This window comes from Palaemon carinicauda, chromosome 8, assembly GCF_036898095.1.
Source record: "Palaemon carinicauda isolate YSFRI2023 chromosome 8, ASM3689809v2, whole genome shotgun sequence".
NCBI lineage: Eukaryota > Metazoa > Arthropoda > Malacostraca > Decapoda > Palaemonidae > Palaemon > Palaemon carinicauda.
The window spans coordinates 157,971,536-157,982,521 of NC_090732.1; the positions used below are offsets into that span (position 1 = coordinate 157,971,536).

At 45.3% G+C, this 10,986-nt stretch overlaps 1 pseudogene; it reads right to left on the bottom strand.

Moving 5' to 3' along the window:
* Window positions 1-10,029: 10,029 nt before the first annotated feature.
* On the bottom strand, window positions 10,030-10,153 carry LOC137646164 (5S ribosomal RNA; annotated as a pseudogene).
* Window positions 10,154-10,986: the final 833 nt, after the last annotated feature.

Here is a 10,986-nt window from a genome sequence, read left to right on the forward strand (position 1 = left end):
TTCTTCCTTTCTAGCTTACCTATCCTAAGCTATATATACATAACAATATTGTATACTTAATATTGTGAGATAATTCACCGAATACCCATTTTATTTTCCTCTCTTTACAGGAGGACCATCCCAAGTGCGGGAACCATTTCTGCAACGTCCGCAGCAAGAATTTCTGTGGCCATGGACTGTGCAGGACGCACGCACGCTGTGCAGCGACGAAGGGAGCTCTAAAGTATTGGCACTCCCAAGTATGTGACGTTTGCTCTAACTTGGTTACTGAGGCTTTTGATGATCAAAAGACAACTGAGTCAAGGGATGCAGCAAGAGAGAAGCTGCGAAAATGGGTCAGGGGTTTTCAAAAGAACACCCCCAGGCCCTACCTTCTTAATGAAAGGATGATGGCCTGTCTTTTCCCAAGGGCATCTTCGGATGCAGTAATCCCGCAACCTCAACCAGAGATCCCCCTCGTCCAGATTCCAATAGAATCTGATGTATCGGATGCCATGACGGCCATCCACCTGGAAGACAAGATGTCAGAATTGTCAGAAGGCACTGAAAGGAGTCTTCTTGCCGAAGATCAGGAGGAGGAGTCATTGATGGCTCCCGAGACCGACGAAGAAGGAACCGAGATAGTTTCAGTTTCATCAGCTCTGATCGCAGAGCCCGTCCCCTCGACCTCCTCTGCTCCCCAATTGGCCGATATGAGTCAGACGCTAACGTCAATCCTCACTATGGTCCAAGACCTGAAGAAGCAGTCCACTGAAAAAGAAGTTGCGTTAAGGTTGGAAATGCACCAACTCGCAGCTTCCCGTGCAGCTCCGAAGAAGCTGAACGTGAAGGATCTTCCCCCTTTCTTGGCCGTCAACCCGTGGAGGCATGCTGTGCACATGCCAATGTCAGGGGAAAACATCTTCATCTCCGACAAGCTGGGCACAGTTCCTGTCGAAGATGTGGAATTCTGGCCCAGCCTAGGGGCCTACCCAGACTGCTATGTTCGTCTTAGGACGGAACCACCCTCAAAAGAGGTCATAATCCTTGACCTCCCCAAAGCTCAGGCCTTGCTATCCAGCACACTGAAGAAGAGGGCCTTCACTAATTCCAAAGTGCCGGCTCTGAGTAAGAAGCACCCTTCCTTTGTTGCTCCTTCTTCCCGAGCCTTCCCCTTTATGGAAAAAGGGTACAAGGCAGCCTTGAAGGCAATCGAGGCAGGGAAACCATGTCCCACACTTGAGGAGTGTAGGCCGTTCTCCCTCGCCCTACCATCAGACGAAACAGATTGGAAGGATGTGCATCATACCTTCTCAGTTGGGAGTTGGAGGCCGACATTGCCGGACGTCAGTTCAGAGGAGACCTCCCTAAGTTGTCAGACTTTCACCTGCGCCGGGAGCAGGAAACGAAAGATAGACTTGCCGCCTCAATGTCTCTTCAAACTGGACTGGAGACGATGGCAAGCGTCTCCCAATCCCCAGACATGTACATGGTCTTTGCCAAGGCTCACCTGGCAACAGTGACCAAGGACCTATACAATTTTATCAAAGCCAGAAGGGCTTGTAGAGAGTTCGTGTTCGCTCGGCAGCATTGAGGCACAAACCAGGGAACCTGATATCATCCAGCATCTGGGGTAAGGACCTCTTTCCAAGTGAAGTGGTTAAGGAGGTCGTCAACAAAGCTGCCACGGAGAATAGAAATCTTCTCCAAAAGTGGGGCTTGTCGATGAAGAGGAAGTCTTCCCAGGATGAGGTTCCCCAACCCAAGAAGAAGACTAAGAGGCCAAGAACACTGTCGCCCACCTAGACAACAGCAACACCTTCCCGCAGCCACGGTGCCCCAGGCGGTAGCACAACCACCCACCACGTACCAATTGGTACCCCAACAGTTGGCGACACAGTCGCCTGTCTTTACCCCGGCCTTCGAAAGGCAATCCACTATCTTTCAGCCGAAATCTAGAGGCTCCTCTATACGCCACTCAAGAGGCAAAGGCAACAAGGGTGGACGTGGCCAAGGAGGCAAGCCCTCTGGTTAGCACTCTAAGCGAGATGCTTCCGGTAGGAGGGAGACTATTCTCTTTCCGGGATCGTTGGACCTTCGATCCCTGGCCCCACAGCCTGATCAAGAACGGACTAGGTTGGAGCTGGAATGCAACTCCACCAGCTTTCCCTCAATTCTTCGAACACTCAACCCCCATTCTGGAAGAATATGTCCAAGAACTCTTAGACAAAAGAGTAATAAGGAGGGCAAAGTCCGTCAAGTAAGAAGGAAGCCTGTTTTGTGTTCCAAAGAAGGACTCGGGCAAACCCAGAGTCATTCTGGACTTGTCGCCACTCAACAAGTTCATAGTAAACCACAAGTTCAGGATGCTCACCCTTTAACACATAAGGACCCTACTGCCCAAACAGGCATACACAGTCTCCGTAGACATGGCAGACGCATATTGGCATGTCCCAATCAATCGGCAAGTTTCCTCCTACCTAGGATTCAAGCTACAAAAGAGACAATATGTCTTCAGAGCTATGCCCTTCGGACTAGACATAACCCCAAGGATCTTCATGAAGCTTGCAAACGCTGTCATTCATCAACTACGCCTAAAAGGAGTTCAGGTAATAGCCTACCTAGACGATTGGCTGGTGTGGGCAGCATCCGAAGCAGAATGCATGCAAGCCTCCAAGAAAGTGATCCAATTCCTGGAACATCTGGGATTCAAGATCAACATGGAAAAGTTTCGACTATCTCCAGCTCAAAAGTTTCAGTGGCTCGAAGTTCAATGGAACTTACAGTCACACCGCCTCTCCCTTCTATCAAAGAAGAGGAGAGAGATAGCGGGATCTGTCAAGAGACTTCTAAAATCCGCTCGGATATCAAGACGACAACAGGAGAGAGTACTGGGCTCCCTCCAGTTTGCCTCAGTGACAGACCCAGTGCTAAGGGCACAATTAAAAGATGCATCAGGAGTCTGGAGAAGATACGCATCAAACGCTCGAAGAGATCTAACAAGACCAATACCAACCCGTCAGTGATCACTTCTTCAGCTATGGTCGGAGGCCAAGCACCTAAAGAAATCGGTGCCCTTACAACCACCTCCACCCTCAGTCATCGTTCACACGGATGCCTCAAAGGAAGGATGGGGAGGCCACTCTCACCAACGGAAAGTCCAGGAGACCTGGTCCTCCCTCTTTAACACCTTCCACATCAACATTCTGGAAGCCATGGCAGTTTTTCTATCTCTGAAGAAACTTAAACTTCGCTGTTCGATCCACATCAGACTGGTCCTGGACAGCGAACTGGTAATGAGATGTCTAAACCGACAAGGTTCGAGATTGCCCCAAATCAACCAAGTGATGTTGGCCATCTTCCGTATAGCGGAAAAGAAGAGATGGCACTTATCAGCAGTTCACCTTCAAGGGTTCCGCAATGTGACGGCGGACGCTCTATCCAGGTTTACCCTGATAGAGTCAGAATGGTCCCTAGACGCAGGATCATTCTCCTTCATCTTACGCAAAGTCCCAGGACTGCAGATCGACTTCTTTGCGATGAGCGACAAGAAGAAGCTACCTCGATACGTAGCCCCAGACGTGGACCCTCTAGCGGAAGCAGTGTACGCGATGTCCCTAGATTTGAACAGGTGGTCCAGGATTTACCTGTTCCCTCCACCCAACCTTCTGTTAAAGGTCCTCAACAAACTGAGATCCTTTTGAGGAACAGCAGCGACAGTGGCTCACAAGTGGCCGAACAGCATTTGGTTCCCTCTAATAAAGGAACTGCGACTGAAGCTGGTCCCGTTGCCGGATCCCATTCTGACTCAACAATTGCAGAAGTCGACTGTCTCTGCTTCATCACAGAACCCGAAACCTTCATCTCATGATTTTCTCTCCTTAGCAGTCAAGAAAAGGTTTGGGATTTCGAAAGACAGTATAAACTTTTTAGAAGAATATAAGTCTAAATCTACTAGAAGACAATATGAGTCATCCTGGAAGAAATGGGTTGCCTTTGTCAAGGCAAAGAAACCAAAAGAAATTTAGACAGATTTCTGTTTATCATTCTTTATTCATCTCCATGAACAAGGTTTAGCAGCCAACAGGATTTCTATGTGTAAATCTGCCTTGACTAGACCCTTGCTGTATGCCTTCCAGGTGGACTTCTCTAATGAAATCTTTAATAAAATCCCTAAGGCCTGCACTAGGTTTAGGCCTGCAGCACTCCGAAGCCCATTTCATGGTCCTTGGATAAGGTTCTTCATTTAGCCTCAACCCTGAACAATGAAGACTGCTCTTTAAAGGATTTGACCCAAAAAGTTATATTCTTATTTGCACTAGCCTCAGGAGCCAGAGTTAGCGAAATAGTGGCCCTTTCGAGAAATGAGGGCCATATTCAGTTCACGGAGTGTGGAAAACTTAATCTCTTTCCTGACCCAACGTTTTTCGCTAAGAATGAGCTACCCACCAAAAGGATGGGTCCCTGGAGAATCTGCCCTCTGAAGGAAGATGCGTCTCTATGTCCAGTATCTAGTGCCTAAAGGTCTATCTTCGTAGAACTTCGGACTTTAGGGGAGGACAGCTTTTTAGGGGAGAAACCTCAGATTCGACATTGTCTTTGAAACAATTGAGGGCGAAGTTCACCTACTTCATTCGCAGAGCGGATCCAGACAGTACACCCGCAGGTCATGATCCGAGAAAGATTGCTTCGTCTCTGAACTTCTTCCAAAATATGAAATTTGAGTCTTCGCTCATATACTGGATGGAAGTCATCCAGGGATTTCTTTAAACACTACGTGAAGCAAGTGCAAGAGATCAAGCACTTCATGGTGACAGCAAGTAGTGTGCTAAAACTGGCGCTTGAAAACTGCGAGGAACAGTGCACTAATTGGGACTTTTAGTGATGGGTGTACATGATCTCTCCCTACGGAGTGACGTGTTAAGTGAAGTGCTACCATAGTGACATTATGGACTGTTCCAAGTATAATGGTGAAAGAAGCATAAAAGACTTACACATGTGCCATGCATATCACTACGCAAGTGTTTATAGACTGTAATGACAGAAATAAGAAAATAGGGAAATTTGACAATATTTCCTTTCTAAAGTGGCTTATGCGTTTCTTTTCAGATGAAACAAGTATTTCCGATATTACCCTTTTTATTTATGCTTTTATTTATATTTCTAATTTCGTTTTATATTGTATTATAAAATGCACATTGACTTCATGCTTTATTGATTATCAATAAATGTATAATTGAATTTTGTGTCTTTTTTCACCCTAAAATTCTGAATAAATAAAATGTGTCTGAGCATTTATATACAACCTTTCATCTTGTAAATATAGTCTGAACATATACAATATTTGTTCTAAAGCTAACAAACCTTCTCCTTGTGTGTATATACCAGGTTTATCAGTTCTGGGTTACGACTGATTTTATATACCTTGATTGTATTACAGACTTACACAATTGTTCCTACATGGATTCAAACCTGTCTATCTTGCATGCAGTTCACCAAGTAGACCGGGGGAGGTGTCGGTAGTCAATACATACATTTGTTCCTTTCAGGATACAAACTGCTTTAAAATGGTATATGATGAGACCAGTATACCTGTTTGTTGGCTAGATTGTTCATATGAATATACAATCCTCAAGACTTTTCCCAGAGTCTGCCATGACTCTTCCCTGTAGGGAGCAGGAAGCACCAACATAGTTCATGATTAGTTGAAATGGTGTATAACGGTAACACCATGTGTCTCTAGGTCTAAATGAATTTATTTCGCGGTTTAGGCACTAATGGGAAATCCACAGATACATTAATGCTCTGGTAAACTTCCATCAGGATGACATGGCCTGAGCCCAAAAAACGGATTTTGAGCGAAGAGAAAAATCTATTTTTGGGTGAGGTAGCCATGTCGTCCTGATGGACCCACCCTCCTTTTATAAAAGGCTGAAAGAATCCCTCCCGAAAATACTGTATCTGTAGCACCTCGCTAACGCTACAAGAAATAACAAGATGGCACCCGATCGTGACGTCATACAGGTACTCAAACAGTAGGAGTCGAGCGTGCCTTAATAACTGCTCTCGTTCGATTCTTGCCACTTTCCCCTCTCGAAGCGAAAACGCTATTCGGGGTGAAGATAGCTATGAGGCGTGTCAAGAATACATCCTCTGATATTATGCGATATCCCTAAAGGCGAAAGCCAGGGGTATTCGCGCCAGGAGTTAGAATTCTGGATACCTTAAGGTAAAATTCTCTGGGATATATCACTGTAGTCAAATATAACCTAGGAAGCTACTTTAAAGGAACTTCCATCAGGATGACATGGCTACCTCACCCAAAAATGATATTTTCATAATAAAATAAATTTTTCAGTATACTTACCCGCTGGTTATATAATGGCTAAAGTCTCTTGACGCCGGCAGAAAATTCAAAATCTCGCTGCTTATCGCAGATATGCCAGGTGTACACTAGCGCCCTCACGGTATAACAGGTAGAACTATACCCAACTTCTTCAGATTTTTCATGCCCCATGGTCTCTAGAGGGGAGGAGGGTGGGTTGTTAACTTATATAACCAGCGGGTAAGTATGTTCAAAAATTTATTTTATTATGAAAATATCATTTCTGGGCTCCGACCCGTGTCGCCCAGTGAAATGCTCCTTTACCACCATTTCTAAGGTATATAACTGCTATATATTACCAGAGAAAAAATTGCATAGGGATGCCAGGTTGAACCCAGCTCGCTCACCTATATAAGGTGTCGATATAATACTGGGGCGTGATAAATCACAACCAGAGGCCTTGCACCATTCAGATATCTCCTGTCAAAATCCCCGAACAGCGAGGTGCCATTCAACATCCCACCACTATTAGCAATCCCACACCAGTGACGTCGCTCCTTTTTTAGCACGCAATTTGATAGCCGTATTTTACCTTGTGTGTGAATTTCGCTGGTTTTCATTTTTAAATATAAAACTTACCCGCTAGTTATATAATGGCTGATTGACACCCATTGGTGGCGGATCAGAGACAGCTGCATAATTGGAAATTCACTTAAGAGTTACATAAACAACTTAAGCGGTTCTCACCTGATAAGGAAGCTGACAGCAATGCTCTGCCTCATTTTGTCTGCTATCCTTAGGAGATACAGCGGTCCACCCAGGGGGCTGATGATCTCTGGGAGCTGTCAAACGGTTCAATAACCTTGTTCTGGGCGCTCTCTAGGAACAAAATGACCACCTGACTACATCAAAGATTGTGGAAGATTGCCGACCAATCTTCCGTACAATCATACAAATATATATAAAAGTTCCAAGAGAAGAACAGGGGTACTAGGAATTAAGGGAAATATAGTGATGGATATTTCACCTACTACTGCACTCGTTACGAATGATCCAAAAACGTAACCGTCCTCATAAAGAGATTGGAAACGGTATAAGTAATGCAAGGCGAATACAGGATTACCGCTTCAACAGGCTGTATGCACGATGCTTTGCAGAGAACAGTTTGTTTAAAAGTTACAGAAACTCCCACAGTTTCAACTTCATGAGTCTTTACTCTTTTGACAGCCTAAGATCCGTCACACAACAATGTGAAAGGACCTCTGTAATTAAAGTCTATACGAGATGATAGAGCGTTTTAAACATAGACAGCACAGGTTTCTTGACCATGCACCAAAGAGCCTTGAATAGACTCTTAACTCCTTTGGTTCTGTCCTGATAAAACTTCATCGTTTTAACCAGACAAAAAACTCTCCTCAGTCCTTCACAAACTATATTCGAGAGGATAATGAACTCGAAAGATTTAGGCCATGGATGAGAAGGACATTTGTAAATGACCAAGAATCCAGGTTGCAAGGCACCTATGACTTACCCATTCTTAAGTCCATGTTCTTGCTAAAAGCGTGAACTTCACTGACTCTCAACTATTGCCAGACTTACTCAGAAAAGTTTCCAAAGTTAGACCTTAAAAAGGAAACCAAGTGTAAAGGCTCGAATCTTGCACTACCGCGGAATTCCAGAAACGACCTCTAAATTCCAGGCTGGCGAATCTTGCTGACACTTCTAAGTCATCTCAAATGATCTGAGAAGATCTATAAGGTCTTTATCTGATAAATCCAATCTTTTGCGTCCAAAGACAGCTGTCCGCATACTCCTGTACCCCTTGATGGTCAAGGAGGAAAAAATATGTCGTCTTCTAAGGTATAAGAAGAAATATGCCACTTGTCTTAGAGTTACTAAATGAAGAGACTGCTTTAGCTCTACATCACTTCATAAAACCTCCTACTTGGGCTGCAAAACCTTGAGGCAAAGGTCCTTTGTACAAGCGATAGCCTCAGCTGCCTCCTTCAAACAACCTTCTAGATCTTAGGGGTTTTCCGAAATACTAGAGGCAGCTAGACCTAAAGCTTGATGGTTTAAAATAAAGCGTTCGTGATCCTGACACGGGGAAACGGACTAATGACATGCTTCCAGCATAAACCCAGCATAAGTCCAGTATGGTTCCAGCATGCTGCATACGCTCAAAATGTCGAGAGAGAGAGTCAGGATCTAAACCGCCTCCCGAAACGCGCCCATATCGGTCGCAAGAAACCGATATTGAAGCTAGGCTTGTTGCTGTGAGGTTAAGACCTGATCATGTGCAACCAGCGAGTGTTCAACATACTTAAAGCCAAAGCTTGACGCGAGGGAGCGTTGGCTGCGAGGCCAGAGAGACGCGAAGGAGAGACAATAGTCTGTCTATACTGCTGTGAGAAAAAGACTTGATTGTACGCGTCTAGCATGCGACCATAATGTCGCATGTGCTTGCATTGCCGTAAGGTGTCAGCGTGCTGTATGCGTTCACCTTGTCGTGTGGATACAGCGCTCTGTGTGCGTTCCGCTTGGTGTAAATCAACAGCGTGCTGCGAGGAGTAGACAGCATAGCATCCGGTCAGTGGCGCAAAGACGCAACTGTTAGTCTATCAAGACGCGGGAAAAAAACCTGACTGAACTTATCTAGCATATTTCCAGGTTGACACATGCGTCTAGGTTGCTTAGGATTTCAGATTGAACTGTTTGCGGAGAGTTGTCCGCGTGTAGCATGCGTCCGCATGAGTGATAGTCGCAAGTCCCGCAGACCGCGAAGATGAGACAACTTGTTGAAAGGATCAACTTTGACTGTCAGCGTCCAACATATCACCAGACTGGCGTCCGCGTCTGTGACTGCGTGAGGGAGAGACCAGAACTTGCATCTCTGTCTGCGTGACGTCTGCCGTAAGAGAGAGAGACCAGACTGCTACAAGCACCCGCTCTAACGCTTCCTGCAACACGAGCATATCTCTGCGAGGAAGCGTTGCTGAGCATAGGAGAGCTACGCTTTCTGACACTAACGGAAAACCATTTCTTTGTTCTATGGTTGTCCTTCGACTCTTTTAGGAGAAAATTTTTTCCCCCCGAGAATCGTAAACACTGAACAGAGATGAAATTGACCTCTTTTAGCTCAGACCAAAGCTACACTCGTGGGGCAGCGAGTGCGCCAACTCAAGCGTGAGCGAAGGTTGGGAGAGAACATCAACCGCAGTTCCGTGAGCGACCTGGGAGAGCCCCTATGACATTTCAAGCGCGCCTTGTGCGCGAACTGAACGTATCTAATGCTGTGAGATACCGTCAACAGTAGTCGCTAGACCTCAGAAGAAAGTACTAGACATTTCCCCAAACTGGGGGAGGAGAAGAAGCGTGAACAGAAGCAAACTGAGCCCCTTTTCTCCCGAAGAAATATGTGTTTTACACGATTTTGCTGCTGACACGTCGCCTTCTTTCGAAAAGAAAAACTTCCGGCGTACATCAGTTATTGCCGGATAAGTTATTATAAAAACATACGACTCCTGAAAGGTCTTGGACGTATTGACTGGTGACTATCAAGTCTTGGCTTTTCGTCCTTCGACGAGGACAAATTCTTTCTTCTGTGAAAGTGCGTAAGATTCCAGAGTAAGAGCTAGGCTTGTATGCAATTTATCTGACTTCCGCTTCTCTCGTGGAAGAAAAACACGCATGATTGCTTCCAGTTTAAGCATTAAAGGTTTAAATGCCAACAGCATCTGGTGTTCTCAGGCGGTCACCCATCCAAGTACTGTATTGACCAGACCCAACGTTGCTTAACTTCGCTGATCGGACGAGAAGCGGTGTTTTCAACGTGGTAAGGTCGTTGACCGTGACACGCCTGCTGCGAGGGTAAGTTCTGTTCGTGTGCGTACATGACAAGTAACTTCCTAGTCTAGTAGACAGGGAAAATGTAGAACGTCATCCTCGTCAGGGAACTGCCTCCTATTACGCAGAAAAAAGTTACAAGATCCGAGATACCATAGCGATGATGAACTGATGGCTTCAAGACATTCCAACTTCGCTCTTCCCAAAAAACTATGTCACATGGTTGTGACATCATAGTTCGAAAATAGTTGGCGAAGAAAAGAGCTTTACTTCATCATTCCAAAGCGGAGCGGGAACGTCTTGGACTGTATCAATAGGATCACTCGGCGGAACACACGTTTAACGTACAAGGTCCGCGATGCACGTCAGCCTACCGACCTTCGTTCTACCAGGGGTTGGAAAGTAAGGAAGAGGTGTAGGGCTAGGAGTAAGATGAACATGAACAAATACCTCCTCCAGTGCACTGTGCTATGTTTACGAGTCACGAAACAAGAGCATTTTTAAAACATAATACATTAAATCATAAAAGATCTGCCCGTGGTGGGAGATATACTCTTACGCTCTATTCTCATGAAAGACTTGATGCACTTCCTGCTGTTGCAGCTGCAGGCGCTGCGTTACTTTTCTGAGAATGATTTAATGTTAATTTATTTATTTTCTTATTTACTTACTGAGCCATCTTTCCTTATAGGAGCCCTTTGGGTTAAAGCATCTTGCTTTCTCAACTAGGGTTGCAGCTTGGCTAGTAATAAAAATAAAATAAATAGAGACACCATCAACGCAACTAGCGAAAACTCTGAAGTCGGAACGAGGAGCAGCAGTTAAAAATTAAAAAG